Source organism: Rhineura floridana, chromosome 6 (assembly GCF_030035675.1).
Source record: "Rhineura floridana isolate rRhiFlo1 chromosome 6, rRhiFlo1.hap2, whole genome shotgun sequence".
NCBI lineage: Eukaryota > Metazoa > Chordata > Lepidosauria > Squamata > Rhineuridae > Rhineura > Rhineura floridana.
Genome location: NC_084485.1, coordinates 44,600,141 through 44,612,607, shown reverse-complemented (window position 1 = coordinate 44,612,607; position 12,467 = coordinate 44,600,141). Strand labels below are relative to the sequence as shown.

Below are 12,467 nucleotides of genomic sequence, written 5' to 3'. Positions count from 1 at the left end.
TTCCCGGGGAGGTCATTATGATTGTATCTATATACTCCGAATTCAGACTAGCTCATCTTTATTGCATCTATCTTGAAACATTTGGAAAACTTTGCAATTGGCCCAATAATAATGGCAGGAGACTTTAACATTTGTTGTGATAATTCTAAGGACAGAAACAGTCATTCTTCACAGGGATTCCAAGGTCAGAGCAATTTCACAGAACTTATAAACTCATCTGATCTTATAAATGTATGAAGGGCATTGAATTCCTCTGTGAAATATTACACGTTTTTCTCTTATAGACACCATTCATATTCACGGATAAACTATGTCTCTATCACCAAAGCATTATGGGATAGGTACTTGATGCTGGAATAGGTCCTATTATGGTCTCAGACCATGCCCAGTCTCTTTTAAAGGAGGTTCAATTCCAGTTTGCTGGCTGATTCAGTGGCCACCGCAAACATAAAATGGCGGATAATAAATTATTTTACTGAGAATGACACTCCTGGGATGTCATTGCAAACATTATCGGATGCAATGAAAGTTATAGTCAGAGGCCACTGCATCAGTGAAGTTAGCAGACTAAAAAGAGACCGGAGCATGTGGACTGAATCTCTACTAAGGGAAATTACCAGACTTGAGGTTGAGCATAAACAATCTGGTAATCCAGATGTATATACGGTATTATAAGGTAAAAAAGGGGAACTATAGACATTAGAAACGGAAAACTTTTATTCAGCAGTAGCCTATTTGAAGAGGAAATACCATGAATTTGGTGATTGATTTATTATTTGGTTTATATTCTGCCCTTCCTCCCAACAGGTGATTGAGTGATAAAAACTCAAGGCTTCTAGCAAGAGTGCTAAAGAAACAATGGTGTCACAATTCTATTGAAGTCATTAAAACTAGGCAAGGGAAAATATGCCATGATGCCAAAACAGTGAAACTTTCCAGTGTTTTTATTGTTGGCTTGTGTGCGTTGTTGTGTGAAACAGCATACATTACGTTGGCGTTAAGTTGAGCAAGAAGACTTCTTCAGAGCATTTAAATCATGTAAGAGTCTTTATTAAGACATTAAGGCCAGAGGCTTAAGAGTAGATACATGTAGAGATTCTTCAGTCACCCCCCCCTTCTGGTACATCTCTCTCCATAGATGAACACAAAAGACAGCCTCTCAGCTCAGAGGCATAATTCAGAAGAGCACAACACATAGTCTCTGTTAGAACTTTCCCAGTCGTTATCAGATGGCTACCATAGCAACGACCCTGGCAGTCCGTTCCCAGACAGATCATAGACATAACTCCCCCTTAACCACAGTTACGTCTTCACACTTGCAGGCTTCATGGAAAACTACTAGAGACAGTAATGCCAACTGGTCACCAGCCCAACAGCTTCCCTTTTTCCCATTAAGACTGCAAAATACACATGAAATACATCTCCATAATACATAGTCATACAGTCATACATTTCTACAATACCTCTTGCAATACATTTCAGTACATTGCAAACTTCAGTTCAGTATAGTTCAAAAGTATATCTCAGTACATAGCAGTACATTTCAGAACTTTATTCACTCAAACTTTGGTTCATTCCAAGCCTTGTCACCAGTTTGCCAAATTTCTCCTCACACAAAGGCTTGGTCATTATGTCAGCCACCATGTTGTTAGTGTCACAAAATGCCAGGTTAACAAACCCCTGCTGCACACAATCCCTTACGTGAAAGTATCTGACACTAATATGTTTTGTTCTCTTGGTATGAGCTTCTGATGTGGCTATCTTAATGCAGGTCTGATTGTCTTCATATACAGTAATCGGAAATTGCATATCAATGCCTATCTCCTGCATGAGCATTGCGAACCATTGTAGCTCATTACAGGCCTGTGATAGGGCCACATACTCGGCTTCTGCACTTGATGTTGCAACCACATTTTGTTTCTTGCTACTCCAGTCAATGCATGACCCGTGCCACATCATAACCATGCCAGAGGTTGACTTACGAATGCTCAGCTCCCCTGCATGATCTGCATCCACAAAACATTCAAGACCTTCTGTCTTTGCTCCTGACAAAACCAGACTCTTTGTCTTCGTGCCTTTCAGATAACGCACTATCCTTTTAATCCCTTGCCAGTCAGCCTCTGAAGGATGCTCTACCTTCCGGCTTAAAATACTGACTGCATTACATATGTCTGGGCGAGACACCTTCACCAAATATTGCAATTTCCCTATTATGCGCCTGTACTTCTCAGGATCTGTACAAGGCGTCTCCTGCACATTCTGTTGGAAAGCCACAACCATTGGAGTCTTCACAACATTGCATTCTGTCATGTTGCATTCTTCTATGATCTGATTTATTTTACTTTCCTGACTCAATGTTATGCTTCCGTCTTCTGCACGCACAATATCCGTGCCTAAATAGTGTGTGACAGGCCCCAAATTCTTTGTGTCCACCTGCCTGCCCAGTTGCTCCCTTTGATCCCAAGGTTTTTCTGCAACTTTAAAGCTTCTGCTCATAATTAACTGCTGTGTTTCTGGACACCAAACTTTGAAATATGCATTCTCTTGTGCTCTAGGTGCACGTTTGCCACGTCTCTTACCCTGTGGCTTGTAAACTCGGCTGCGATGCACTCTTTCAGGCATCAGCCTGACTGCATTACATGAATACTGTGGCTGTGTGCTTTTAACAGCTGTCTTCTTACAGCTCTGGCGGTCATTCCCTTTCCGCCCCATTAAACTCAAGGCATTAGCACACTTCACACCCACGGTCATTTTAAACTGCCCTTGTGTCATGAAACCCTGACAGACAACATCTTCTCCTCTTTGCACCCAACATTTTCCTTTATCAAACCAGACTGAAAATTGAGAACTCACCAGTTTTCTCACAGATAAAATATTATGAGCCAATTCCGGAATAAACAAACATTCTGACATTAGTCCAAGTTTGTCAAACTTAACCAGACCACGTGCTTTTACGGATTTCCGTGATCCATCAGCAAGTAAAACAAAGTCCTGCTCATCTGTAGACGTGTAAAACAGACTCCTGTCTTTAATTAATATATGGCTTGCTCCGCTGTCGACAATAAAGTTAATTTGTTCCAAGTCTTTAGACTTCTGTTTACAAACAAAGTTCACACTTCCCTGCTTCAAGCCTCTGTCCCTGGAGTTTCGCTTGACTGGACAATCTTTACGGAGATGCCGACGATCTCCGCAAACAAAACAAGTCTTCAGCCTCTGTTGCTGCTCCTGTTTATTATCCTTCGGCACGGCATGTTTCACCTCTTGCTTCCTGACAGCTTCCACCGGCTGGGCTCTCTGCGCCTCCTGCCTCCGCTGCCATTCCTGGGACATATCCTGCAACGCGTCCCACGTCTGTTTAGCCGACGGCTCATCTCTCACACACATCAGTTGAGAATCCGATAGAGCCAAAGTAATAAACGCCTGCACCCTCTAGTCTCGACGCTTCCAGGCCGCGGTCGGTACCGCCGGGGTTTTTTCCTTAATCACGTCCCATAAATCCTCTGTTATCAGCAAAGCCCTCATCCTCGGCTTCCAGCTGGCAAAATTCTTCTCATTAAGTCGTTCCATTGGCAAGCCTCCGCCAGACAGGTTTACAGCCATGTTGCTCACCTCCGTCTGGTTCAATCAATCAAGCTGCCTTCTCTGGAACTCCGTCTGCCTTTCAGACCAGCAACTTACTCCGGTGTAATGCGCTGTAGAGCGTAACCATCCTCTGCTACCACTGTTGGCTTGTGTGCGTTGTTGTGTGAAACAGCATACATTACGTTGGCGTTAAGTTGAGCAAGAAGACTTCTTCAGAGCATTTAAATCATGTAAGAGTCTTTATTAAGACATTAAGGCCAGAGGCTTAAGAGTAAATACATGTAGAGATTCTTCAGTCACCCCCCCCTTCTGGTACATCTCTCTCCATAGATGAACACAAAAGACAGCCTCTCAGCTCAGAGGCATAATTCAGCACTACACATAGTCTCTGTTAGAACTTTCCCAGTCGTTATCAGATGGCTACCATAGCAACGACCCTGGCAGTCCGTTCCCAGACAGATCATAGACATAACTCCCCCTTAACCACAGTTACGTCTTCACACTTGCAGGCTTCATGGAAAACTACTAGAGACAGTAATGCCAACTGGTCACCAGCCCAACCTTTATACCTCCTTATAATCCTCTGAAAATCCTAAGGCAATCGTGATTGCTGATGATCTGAAGGGGGCCAATGTGGGGACCCTTTCAGATAGTCATCAAAAATTCCTGAACGGCCCAGTGACAGAGTCAGAGGTTTTAGAGGCAATTAAACGGTTAAAGCATGGTAAGACACCTGTAAAAGATAGCTTCTCCGGGGAATTGTACAGAACATATAAGAAAGAATTGGCCCTATGGCTTACCCGATTATTCAACAATATTATGGAGGGTGGGAAAATACCATCCTCTTGGAGACAAACAAGGATCATAGTCATATTAAAACCAGGGAAGGATGCTTGTCTGGTTGACTCCTACCGACCCATATCGCTGATCAACCAGAATGCTAAATTGTTTTCAGCTGCAATGGTTAGTAGGTTGAACTCTTTTTAATATCTTATATATCCCCTGACCATACTGGATTCATGCCCAACCATAGCATTTTAGATCCAGTGTGAAGGGCCTTGAATGTTATTCATTATACAAAGCAGGTTGATACTCCATTGGCACTACTTTCTTTGGACGTGTATAAAGCATTTAATCGCCTGGAATGGAAATTCCTGATTGAACTGCTTAAAAATTTGGGGTTTGGCCAGAACTTTATGAATTTGATGAACCAACTGTACTCAGAATCATATATGACTATTTATACATATGGCTTCGACTCTCTGGATGTGCTCTTGTGCAGAGGGACTCACCAGGGCTGCCCATTATCACCACTGCTGTTTGCATTGGCTCTAGAGGTTCTCGCTAATAAAATTAGAGCATGTAATGATATCAAAGGTGTGCACATCTGGGGAGTTGAACATAAGATGAAGTTGTTTGTGGATGATGTTTTATTCTTCCTTGGTGATCCTCTTTGATCTGTCTCCCCACTTCAGGTGGAGCTGAAGAACTTTCAAGTTGTCACTGTTTTGGAAGTCAATAATGTTAAATCTTTGGTTATGTGCCTTAATATGCCCCTGGAACAACAGAACACCCTCTCTGTGTTGGGATTTACTTCTAGTCACGGAGGTCTAAAATATTTGGGGGTAATGTTAACCAGAGATCTCCAACAACTTTGCAAAAGAAATTTTGACAAGCTACTCAGGGAGGTCAAATCTGAACGTAAAAGGTGGAATGACCTAACTCTATCTTGGTTGGGTTGCATTGCAGCTATTAAGATGTCAATACTTCCTAAATTCTTGTATTTATTCCAAGTACTACCTATTACCATTCATAAGTGTTGGTTCACAAAATGGCAAAATAGTTTGAAAAAATTTATTCACAAAGTGAAAAGGAATAGGATCAATAAGTCCACTCTGTATAGATCTCGGTGGCAGGAGGCCTTGGCTATCCAAATCTGAAACTTTATTATGAAGCTTTCCAGCTGAAATATTTAATCCACATTATTCGAAGAACAGGACTTCAAGCTGAAGTCCTTACTTCACAACCACCTGCCAATGCCCTTCCCTTTTTAAAGCTGTTGTGGCAATATATCCACGGAGTCACCAATCTGTTCTAGAAAACAACATTACTAGTTTGGAAACACTGGGCTGACACTTTACTACCTAAACCCTCTCCCCTTATTCCTGTACTAGACAACCCTGAATTTGCTCACCAAGATAAATATGCTCAATCTGGCCAATGGACCTCTAAAGGTTTTCATTCTGCATGCGACTTTATAGTTAGAGGGCAACCTGTCACGGAGGCCTCTTTGACACAGAAGCTTGGAAATATTAGCTCTAACTGGTTCCAAATGATGCAAATTCTTACATTCATTAGAAAGCTAGTCTGGAGGAGAGAGGGTTTATGCTCTTTGACTGTATATGAACATCTTTGTTATCAGTCTAATCAAAACCTGAAAGGGACAGCAGCTACAATGTATAAGCTTTTAATTGACAAGACTATGGGAAATTTATTAGCGCTCAAAGAAACGTGGGAAAGAGACTTTGGCATTGTCATTCAAGAAACTGTGGAATAAGATATGGGCTAAACCACCCCTTAAAACAGTATCTGCAAAAATACAGGAAGTAACTTTAAATTTTTTGTTTAGATGGCATTGGACTCCATTGCGTCTTTAAGCAATGTCAATAAGCTGATATCACCAAAATGTTGGAGAGGATGTGATGCAATTGTATCTTTTAAGCATATGTGGTGGGATTGTGCTCCAATCCAAACTTTCTGGAACTTAGTCTTTAATATAGCTTCTTCTATAGTGGGACGGACTCTCATTCCTGATCCAGTGGTGGCATTGCTTTCTATGGAACATGATGGTAACCTTTATATAGTTCATAAGGAACTGCTAGCCTTTTAGCAGCACAACTAGTAATAACAGCAAAATGGAAAACTGGTTTGGAACTCTCTACTCATTACTGGCTAAGCAAGGTATGGGAGTTAGCCTTCGTGGAACGCCTCACACAACATAGCAGAGTGATTCGAGGTCTACCAAAGAAAGACAAGTTCAATGGGGTATGGTTTTCCTTTCTGAGTTATGTGAACAATCATTCTTCTGTGCTATCCCCACATGTAACACAAGTGTCTTTGTGGAGGGGTTATGTCCATAACACTGATACAGTACCCTCATAGACTGTTCACTCTAAGTCTATTTTTCACAGATTGGAACTACTAAAGGCTCTTAATTATGTAACATGCTCTACAATGTACTCCATTCTTGTTTATTGTTCACTCTGGATCCTATGTTTAGGTGTTTCAGATGTTATTGTTTTGGCTTTATAAAATTTAATAAAAATATATTTTTAAAAAGCCACAAGCATTTTTTATTAATATTATTATTAATATTAATAAAACAACAACAACAATACCTGCCCTTCACCATTAGATCACAGGGCAGGTCACAAGAATATAAAATACATTATTAAAAACAGTTTAAAACAAATTACATTCACAACTAAAAAAAAATAAATTACTGCCTTCAAGTCGATTCTGACTTATGGTGACCCTATGAATAGGGTTTTCATGAGGCTGAGAGGCAGTGACTGGCCCAAGGTCACCCAGTGAGCTTCATGGCTGTGTGGGGATTTGAACCCAGTTCATAGTCCAACACCTTAACCACTACACCACACTGGCTCTCACAACTAGAAAGGGTCCTAAAAATATTAATCTCAAGTGTCAAAAGCCAGGGTGAAGAGGTGTGTGAGTGAAAATATCGTCTGTGTCACCTTGGTTCCATGCTGGTATTCTAGCCACTTGCTCCAGTTTTATGTTCTTGGTTATTCAAGAAATGCTTATGCAGTATAATATTAAACTTGCCAGACTGAGATCTTGCTATGCAAACCTAAAGAACAAGAAATTGTTCCAGTCTGCATCTGTTTTGGAATTGCTTTTTAAGATGTTTTTAAAGGTTTTTTAAAAAGTTGTTTTTAAGATGTTTTATTTTAAAAATGTTTTTGAGATGCATTGTTTTTAGTGTTTTGTCCTTTGTTTACTGCCCTGGGTGCCTTCTGGGAGGAAGGGGGGGATAGAAGTTTAATAAGTAAGTAAGTAAGTAATAATACCTGGCAACTTCAGGACAGGCAGTAGGGCAAATACAGTCACAACTACAAAGATTCTTTCTCCTCCAGATCAAGGCTGAGCTGTAATTATGTCTTAGATCGTGTGGAAAGGTTGCACACTTCATCCATCCTGCAACTGGTAAATAAACTGATGGTAGCAGTCTTATCAGTTATTCCTACAGTTAGGGATGTGTGAGAATTCTACCCAATACGGATTTGGTACCAAAATTTCCATAATCTGCTTATTCTTTATTGTTGAGGATTGCATTTTTATGTAGTGATTTTCCGTGGCTATTTTTGAAAACTGATATAAAAAAATTTACCTCTAAACTATTAATATTAAGAACAATTTTTATATTTGATTGTATTGATATTTCATTTTAAAATATCAATATTAATATCAATATATTTATGAAGAAAAAAATGGATTTGTAAAAGCAATGACTAGAGCAGCCTTTCCCAACCAGTATGCCTCCAGATGTTGTTGGTCCACAATTCCCATCTTTCCTGACCATTGGCAATGCTGGCTGAGGCTGATGGGAGTTGTGGTCCAACAACATCTGGAGGCACAATGCTTGGGAAAGGCTGGGCTAGAGGATAAAGAATGCGGCAGCTGTGAAAAAGGTAAATTCCATGCTAGGGATAATTAGGAAAGGTATTGAAAATAAAACAGCTGATATAATGCTGTTGTATAAACCTATGGTGCGGCCGCATTTGGAATACTTTGTACAGTTCTGGTCGCCTCATCTCAAAAAGGATATTATAGAGTTGGAAAAGGTTCAGAAGAGGGCAACCAGAATGATCAAGGGGGTGGAGCGACTCACGAGGAAAGGTTGCAGCATTTGGGGCTTTTTAGTTTAGAGAAAAGGCGGGTCAGAGGAGACATGATAGAAGTGTATAAAATTATGCATGACATTGAGAAAGTGGATAGAGAAAAGTTTTTCTCCCTCTCTCATAATACTAGAACTCATGGACATTCAAAGAAGCTGAATGTTGGAAGTTTCAGGACAGACAAAAGGAAGTAGTTCTTTACTCAGCACATAGTTAAACTATGGAATTTGCTCCCACAAGATGCAATGGCCACCAGCTTGGATGGCTTTAAAAGAAGATTAGACAAATTCATGGAGGACAGGGCTATCAATGGCTACTAGCCATGATGGCTGTGCTGTGCCACCCTAGTCAGAGGCAGCATGCTTCTGAAAACCAGTTGCCGGAAGTCTCAGGAGGGGAGAGTGTTCTTGCACTCGGGTCCTGCTTGCGGGCTTCCCCCAGGCACCTGGTTGGCCACTGTGAGAACACGATGCCGGACTAGATGGGCCACTGGCGTGATCCAACAGGCTCTTCTTATGTTCTTATGTTCTTAACTCAAATTGATAATGGCCAGTTAGGTCGATGGAACGCTTTTGAACTGGCACCAGCCAACAGATCCCATCCCTAAGCACCATTCATAAGTACCAATTCCTCAACACTGAAAGTTTTATTTTATTAGACATTAAATTATGGTGAATTACTGTGTTTTTTATCTTCATAAATTTTATCAAATAATAACAACAACAATGCAAAAACAGAAATTATTAGTACATGTGAAGAGTCCTTTTTCCAACATGTAGTGTAAGGATAACCAGCTCCCCTGCACTATGAATGCAGACATAAGGGCTCTTGTTGCACGAAGCTTCATACCTCTACTTTGCATTAGGGTGCCCACTTATACACTGCCAAATAAAGAAGAAAAGCATAACAAAAAAGAGGATATTTATTTGCATAAAGTTTACATATGCTAATTGATATGCATAGATGAAAACTTAGAAATATTTTACTGTAATTTAAATAGAAATTCAATACATCTCACCATAGTGGAACAGACTCAGTCTGCTGTCCAGGTGCTAATTGTTGAAAGACAACTTCAAGGTCTCTGCTCTCCCTTAAGGTGCTTGCTGAAAAAGCAGGAAAGAAGATCAGGACAGTACACCAGGAATGCTACAGGAAAGAATAAAAACTCTGTTATGCAGAAATATCACACACATTCAGATACTGAGGAAAAGTCCAAAGTCTCCTCTGATATGCTTTTACAAATCTTTTTATTACAGGAAGTTTCATTCCAAATCAACGTACAGGCAGTAAAGCAGCATATAGAATTCCATGGAAATGTGGGTGCATGGAGAAGAGGCTTAGAAGTAGCCTATAATAAGGCAAGCAAATCCTTTTAGTGAATCCTTTTTTTAAAAATCCAAACCACAAATGTAGACTGTGATTATAGGTGTTACTGTATCTTTAAAATGAATAGAATCTTGAGAGCAAGCCAGTCAGTTACCTTGTTCAGTTAGAGAAGGTTCCTTTGGTCGGTGTTGTACATATATGTGTGTTTGCTTATGAATAAAATATGTGTTCTAAATTACTATACTGAATTTGGAACTTCATTTAGAAGACAACACAGACTGTGTGCGTTAAAAGTGACTACTGAGGCTACATGTAAGAGAACTGGAGAATAGCAGATGCGGGGAGTGATCAGAGGAGGAATAACTGTTGCTATTTTGTGATACCATGTTTGTTAGCACAACTGCAATTCACAGCAGTGCTTCAGAAAGAATAGTTTTCTGTGCATATCAGTGCATCTAAGGGTGGAGACTTCCTGGCAGGCAGTGCTATCTTGCAGAGCCAACTTTACTGGTGTAGCTACACACAACACAGGCCATAGTTATCACCTACACACACACCTACACACCTCCTTAAGATTTCTGGTTACTTCAATTAACTCGGTCAATGTGTTTTCTCCCTTCATTGTTACCCTGTTGTTGTGTTATATATAACCTGTGCCTTTGATCATGTTCAGAGTTCCTCTACTTTTCACTCTTTATGTCAATGACGTAATCTTAAAGGTTAAAAAAAAAGCATTATTTTCCTTTCTTGTCCTATTAAATATCCATTCCATTGTACAGGGACATTATTGGGGTTGCCACCTTCCATTCTAGCAGCAAATAATTGGGCAAAGGTCAGCCTTAATGCCTGTACACTTTTGTATATTTGTAGATGTGTGCTTCCATAGTACTTTAAAAAATATTGAGGATGGGGTTCTCAAGATACACACATACGTTAATAGGAACTGGCTTAATCTCGTAATTATCACGTGATGCACGGGCATGTAGGCTGTCGTCCACAAAAGCTTACACTATAATAAATGTGTTAATCTTTAAAGTGCCACAAGAGTCTTTGCTGTTTTTCAACTGAATCATGTGGACGTGTGTCGACAACAGAAGCTTTCTCCATACCTCGAACTAGAAATTGGATTAAAACATTTACAGGGTTGAAATAACAACCTTAAGCTCCACCTTAAGAACAGGGCAAAACCTGCAAGCCCTTTCCCCTACAGAACAAACGCAAATCAAACCTCACTCCTTTCTGAGTAAACAAAAACAAAGTGAGACCCAATAAAAAAATTAGGCATCGCTGAGTGGACCTAAATCAGCTCCTTTTCCCTAACGAGCCAATCAGAGCGAGTCTGAGTCCTCCAGCGGCATGCTGGGAATTGTAGTCCATCCCGGCCTTTTCTGAGAGCGCCTTCCCCCCCTTTCCGCCTTTGTTGTGCGCGTGCGTCTTTCGTACCCGACTTCGGACAGTCGGTGCTTCAGATTGGACTTGGACTGGCTGCCATCTTAGGCGAGGAGTCGTCGCCTTTTTGGTTGGTAAGGAGTACTTTGTGTTGTCTTAGGCTGTCTGGCGGGGAGCGGGGCCGTGGGGAACGGCTTTTCTTCTCGGTCTGTTGGGTGGGGTTTCTTAAACTATGGAGGCATGGGGAGAAGCTGGAGGTAGGCCTGGCTGTAGGGGGTGGATGGCAAGGAGGAGAAGGATCGCAGCAGGTGCAGTCTGGTTTAGGAGAGCAGGTGATGGGTTGGAGGGGGATCTCTTTTATCTCTTCTAGTGGGGAGGGGGGCCCTTTCTTCCTTCCTTCCTAGCCCCCTCCCAAGCCTGCGAACTCAATTCCTTCCCATCTTACCTGTGGACTGCTGGACTTGTATCGCTTTTACACTCAGACTGAGGGGTGTGTGTGTGAATGAGTGAGAGAGAGAGAGAGAGAGAGAGAGAGAATGGGGGATCCTCATGTCTCTAGGTCCTCTTCTCCCTTCCTTTACTACGTTATTGGTAGGCTATTCTTTCTCTTTTTAAGGGTCTGAGTTGTTGTCGTTGTCCAGAGGAATATTACACTCAAGATGACTTAAGAGTGGATTAATTTACTTACGCTTTCACATCCCTGTGTACCCACAGTCAGGATGAGAATGGGTGGAGTAGAGCACCTAATCCGTTTTGGTTGGTTCTGAGTACTGGGCTTTGTAGAGGTGGTGGTCATCAGGTGTGCAGCCCTCAGGGATGTGTTCTAAAAGTTCCCAACTGCTGGAATACACTTTAGATGCTGTTTGGGTATGCTTTCTTGTTCTCTGCATCTCGACCTTTTTTGTTTATTCAAGATGTGTTAGCATTTACCTGAATATCCTTCCCAGGCTGTTCTTATTTTCATTGACTTATGTATGTCTCTGTCATCTAGTGGCCATATCGGAGCAGGATCAGCTGTTAATTATGGGATGTCTCCTCCTCCTCTCTCTTTCTCCCTCCCCTCCCACTACTTTATAAAGAAGCCAGCCAGGTTCAACTGCTAAGATTATTGGGTTTGTTTATGAGGAAAAACCCTGTTTCAAAATTCATAGGAAGTTGTGAACGACTGCTAAGTTTGCAAAGATGCAGTGCAGCCCTTAGCAACTGAGACTGTCTTGGCACATGTTCCTGTGTGTTTAGAAACTCAGTATC

At 41.2% G+C, this 12,467-nt stretch overlaps 1 protein-coding gene across 2 annotated transcripts in view; it reads left to right on the top strand.

Annotated features, from left to right (window-relative positions):
- The first annotated feature begins 11,243 nt into the window (after positions 1-11,243).
- Positions 11,244-12,467, top strand: part of ITCH (itchy E3 ubiquitin protein ligase) — a 93,735-nt gene continuing 92,511 nt past the window's right edge. Inside the window, exon 1 of one of the 2 annotated variants that reach the window (XM_061631632.1) lies at positions 11,244-11,350. The gene's annotated coding sequence lies outside the window, so the exon portion shown is untranslated. The remainder of the gene's footprint in view (positions 11,351-12,467) is intronic. The other variant, XM_061631633.1, reaches the window with a different exon arrangement.